The 5,441-nt window shown below is 36.3% G+C and overlaps 1 long non-coding RNA gene across 2 annotated transcripts; it reads left to right on the forward strand.

Annotated features, from left to right (window-relative positions):
• Nucleotides 1-695: 695 nt before the first annotated feature.
• Nucleotides 696-2,894, forward strand: LOC121806520. Of its 2 annotated transcripts, none has more exons than XR_006051677.1 (3): nt 696-856; nt 928-993; nt 2,615-2,894. It is a non-coding gene; the product is annotated as an uncharacterized LOC121806520 (long non-coding RNA). The 2 variants fall into 2 exon arrangements; XR_006051676.1 differs by having other exon boundaries at nt 696-851.
• The last annotated feature ends 2,547 nt before the right edge of the window (nt 2,895-5,441 follow it).

Consider the following 5,441-nt stretch of genomic DNA (forward strand, 5'->3'; position numbering starts at 1 on the left):
TATCCATGTGCCCCACTGTACTTTTCACTCCATCTCTTAACTAAGAGATAGAACCTGCAACCCTCCATCTTTTATCCGCCTCTTAACCATCTCATCCCTTAACTATTCATTCAATTTCATTTTTTATTTTTATTTCCAACAAATTCAATTAATAAAAACACGCTTCATTAAATAAAATAAAATTACAACTTAAAATTCTAAAAAAATTAAAAACCACATTAATAAAATCCCTAAAAAATAAAAAATACATAATTTAAAATCTTCCGCTCACTCTCTCTAAATTCAAAATCTCAAAACTCAAAGAAGCAGAACAAGATATCTGTCATACCCGCTTTTTTTTCTATCTTTTTAAGTTAAGATTTTTTTTTTATTTTTTTTAGAACGAGCGAGTGATAGACCTGGAATAAAATATCGTGTTTGTTTTGATTGGTTGTGAATGCTTGAATTATGGTTGATTATTTGTGTGTTGTAAGTTGTCGACGAGTTTGACGTGAGAGTCGTCGATGGGAAAATTTTGGGCGTTCGTTTACAATGTACTTGGAATAACACCAAAGTACTAAATAATAAAACACCACAATTTAATCAATGTACTAAAATTATATATACGGACCTATCACTTTTGTCTATTTTTATCTTTAGCCCATTTATCCTTATTCAATTGGGCTACTTTTAATATATAGCCATTATTTCCTAAACCCTTTCTACACGTTATCTTTTCTTCTCCAAAACCTCCACTCCTAAAATCTCTCCAACCAAATACCCCTTTTTACGCCACATACATACGTATACATATCTTCCCTTTACTCTCAGCAAATTACCGTCTCCTGTTCTGCAATTTTTCTCCTCCTCCGGTAAGGTAATTTTCTTCTCCATCAATTGAATTCGAAAACCCCCATATTTGTTGATTCCAAAATTCGAATTTTACAGTGGGAAGGAGAAGCTGAGAGTGTTGTGATTACCGTGTTTGTGTGCGAAGTTTGCTTATTTCCAAAGGTATTTTTTTTTTCTCCTCTTCAATTCCATGACATAGTTTCACACAATCATAGTAGTTCACGAAATCAAACAATTAGAAATAATAAAAGATTTAGATTTGGAAAAAAGAGACGTGAGTTTAGAAGAGAGAATTGGGTATCTTCTATTTGTGATTTTGAGGGAAAATGTTAAAAACCAGAGAGAGCTATGGCCGAATTTGTGTTCCTGTGAGAGTTAGAGAGAGACGTTTGTTCTGGTCAATTTGAGAAGAAGACGGGTAGGGGTGATTGGGAGTATTTTATGTACTGACTTCTTTCATTTCTTTCTCTTTCCTCATCATTAATTCTTTTTACATATTTTTGTGTGTATGTTGAAAAGGATGTATGTGTACTGTGTATGGAATGGGTTGTATATTATTGTTTTAAAACACTTAAGATTATGTTTAAAAAAAAGAGATAGGAAGGGGAGGCAATACGTGAACTTTGAAAAAAGGGGGAGTTCTTGACTTTTATTTGCTAACATGTTTTAAATTGGGAATATATATTAAATTACAGCTTTTACTTTTCTTTTTGTTCTTTAAGGGGGTTATGGCAGTGAGTATATCAAAGTTACAGCCTTTACTTTTCTCCTTGACTAATTAAGTTGGATAATTAAAAATTGATGTGTTGATTTATAAATATAATAATATATGTGTATAGATATGTTGTAAAATGAAAGTATACGTGTGGTGGCAGGGACTTTCGTTTAGCTACTGTTTCTTTTCTTTAGTTTAAGTTTTTCATTTTTTTTCTTTCTTTCTTGGGCCATTCTTGCCTTGGGCTAATTGGAATTTAATTGAGAAAAGGGATTTATTCTTTTGGACTACATTATTTTAAATTCATGAGTGTCTCTTGTATGTGAGATTGATACCGACGGATGGGAGTATATTTTTGTTGATGCCGTTTCGGTTAGTTGATGAGTCCGAGTTTTTAAATTTCGAGTTGATTGTGGAACGAGTTGGAGATATGTGGTTTTTCTAAGAAAAGATGAAAGGATGAATTGAACACACTTAGGATGCATGCATTGTTAAATTAATTATTTTGCAAAGTCTGATTTTTGAATATCATGTTATTTCAAAAAGGGTGAGCTTGTGCACGTTGTTTGCGGTGGGAACAGAAAGTGATTAAGGAGTTAAGCTGTTAAGGTGGACTTTCTTTTTTAATAAGGACTATGTCCTAAATACATTTTATGTGAAAGGAGGTGGAAAGTGTTTGTCTTGCCATGTTTTGTATTTGAATGAACCTATCTGAAGTGGCTATGCCATGTATGTTAAATCGAATTCGGGTCCCAGTAGGGCCGCAAACCCTGCTCGGACTAGTGTACACCCCGTAGATCGTGTGCTATCTCTTTGGAGTTGGCCGGTCTAGTGACTTGGTTCGTGGCCACGTTCCTTGTCATGTATGTTCAGATATGGTGATGGTGAATGTGGATGGAAAATGGTTGGCCGACCGAACTTGTGAAATATATGTTTTGGTGTACTTGGGTTTCTTTTAATTAAAACCCCCAAGGTCACTTGATTATGGCTTGACAAACTATGTTTTGGCATGTGTCCACTGAGTGCATCAAGTACTCAGCCCTGCATATTGTTTTTCTTAATGTGCAGATTGAGCGGCGATGGGCGTGGAGGATGTTGAGCAGAGTCCATGGATTGTTTTGTCATGGTTAATAATTGTTGGTTTTGTCGTGTCTTCATACTCGGCATTTTCCGTGTCTTGAACGCTTCCGCTAAGAGTCCTTTTCTTTAGAATTGTTTATTCGTGGAGAGTCTAACTCGTTTGAAAATTGTTTATTGTCCATTCTTTATTTACTTAAGGTTGGTATTATTGTTAAGTTAATATTATGACGTTTTCAAAGTTAATCCAATTATTAAATTTTTGGTCAAATGTGTATGTTTTTTTCCCCTTTCTTCCCCACTCCTTTAATCCTCCCCTAGTCGCGATCAACCGTATTTTCTATCCTTAGAAAATGCGGGCGTGACAATATCTTCAGTTGCGACGTCTTATTCTGTGGGATCAAAGCTCAAGGCAACAAAAATTCGCAGTGATAGACTTGGGGAGGTGAAGAATTTTATTTCGAATTTGGGAGAGAGCTATGACGAATTTTTAGTCTGTGCATTCCAACGATACTTGATAATTCAAGGTGTTTGATTTTTTTTATTCGACGCATTTGCTCAAATGGATCCATGAATGGATTAAATTTGGGAGAAGAATAATGTTTTGAGATGAAGAATGTAGAGTGTTTGAGTGAGAATAGAGAGTTTTTTCATGGTGGATTAATTTGTGGGAATGATTTGATATTTATAGAAGTGATTGGGGGCTTAAAAAAAAAAATAATACAAAAATTTGCAAAAAACAGCTATAAATGGCTAGTATTTTTTTGGGATTTTTTTTTTAATTTTCAATTTTTTCCTGAATTTTAAAACAAATAAAAAAAAAACCTTTTTTCGGATAAAAACGACGCCCACTCGCGGGCCGACGAGTGGGTGTCACGGACGAACCGGAGCTCGCCACGTCGCCAACGCGCGTGGCGAGACGAGACCGAGACGGAAGGCTACAACGCCGTCTCTTATCCGTCTCGTCTCTCCGAGACGAGATAAGAGAGCGTTGCTGATGCTTTTAAAAATATATTTAGGTAAATTATATGATTAATAAGGGCTTTAATATAATTATATGTATAAAATAGAAATAAATTACAAAAAAATTATAAAAAGATATACTCCCCGCGTCCCATTCAAGATGTCCACCTTGTCTTTTTAGTTTGTCTCACATAAGATGTCCATTACCTATATTTAGAAATAAATCACTCTCTCAATCACTTATTAAATGTTCAACTATATTTCTCTCTCTACTTACTCTACCTAACAACTCCTCGTAAAATTATGTGCCACTTAAAGATATGAATATCTTGAAATAGGAGTATTAAAAATTAATTTATTAAGGGTTGAAGTCCCACCCTTTGTCAAGGTGGGTCCGCCCATGTTCCGAGGCAAAGAAATGAGATTGAACGTTGGAGCATTCCCTGCACTATTTAAAAATACTATTCACTCTTTACTCTTTGTCCAGAGTAAAAAGTATTTACCGACTCACCTTTTTCTTTGCAGGAGCATTCCCTGGAGCCATCGGCTACCATTGATGCCATCATTCTTCTTTGAAATTCGTAGATTCAAATGCATTTATCATTTCTCATTATTTATAAATGGACACTAAATATTCATTTATACTGAACTTGCATTTGAACAATTTAAATTTTCACATTTGGTATTCAAAAGTTATATGATAAGGCTCATTTTATGCATCGGTTTAAGGGTAAAATGTACTCTAGTTGATCGGTTTATCGCGCAAAGCAAGTGTTAAATGTGCAGGAATGCCGCTTGACCAAGGCAACAAGGCCAAACTGATCAAACGAGTACAATAGGCGAAAAAGACCAGATTTCTAGGGAGTTGATCAAAGGGGGAGATCAAGCAGTTAGGAGGGGACCGCTGGCTTCTAGAAGAAGAACACGCGAGGCTATGAGCTGGATGATGTGCAGCATTCTGTTATCAATGACAACGTTCTAGAAGGGGACACGTGCTGAAATATGAGACGCAAGGACGGAGCTGAGTCATGATTCTGTTGTTGAAAAGCGTCGTCATTCTAGAAGAAGGGCGCGTAGCAATCAATGAGTTGCTCACTCTCAGTATGAGCGAATATTCCCTGCCAAGATCGTTATCCAGCTGGAGGTTGTGCAGGGCCTATAAATAGAGGAGGTGCCACCACATGAAGAGGATCTGATCCTTTATTTTCCGTCTTAGTTTAGCTTAGTTCAGTTCTCTAGCTTAGTCCAGTTTTCTAGATAGCTTAGCTTAGCTTAGATATAGTGTTGCTTAGTTAGAGAGGGCGATTGAAGAAGCGCTGCAGAATACTTGTTATCTGTCGGCATATTCTTAAGTTTCCCGCCGAGGATGTTCTCGGTTTATTTGCTTTCTTATTTTCCGAAGTGCTAGCTTAGTTTAAATTTCACGCTGTACTGTTCTAGTTTAATCAAAGTTGTTTTCATTTTCATCCTCGCATTTACTGCTTTAGTTTCAGTTTCGTTACGATGCACTTGACCCAGTAGTGAAAGTTACCTTGATCAAGTTAGCAAGTTTAATTCTGCCTAGAGTAAAATCAGTAGTTAAAAACTCCCAAGTTAAAGCGTGGCAGCAACCAACTCCTGTTCACTATTCACACACTTGATACACCAACTTCTCTATAGTATCGACCTCGAACTTGCCGCTTTACTGTTAAAGTAGTGCAAAATTGGGAGTTTACAAATTACGTTGGTAGGAAACGAGTGAGAGCGAGTTTGCATCGATCAAGTGGCAACGACATTTGCTAACTGATCTAATCGGTTCGGTTATCTTCAATATAACTTGGTCCGAATGCGCGCCCCTCTCGAGGTCTTCCATTAT

Source organism: Salvia splendens, chromosome 6, assembly GCF_004379255.2.
Source record: "Salvia splendens isolate huo1 chromosome 6, SspV2, whole genome shotgun sequence".
NCBI classification, from domain to species: Eukaryota; Viridiplantae; Streptophyta; class Magnoliopsida; order Lamiales; family Lamiaceae; genus Salvia; species Salvia splendens.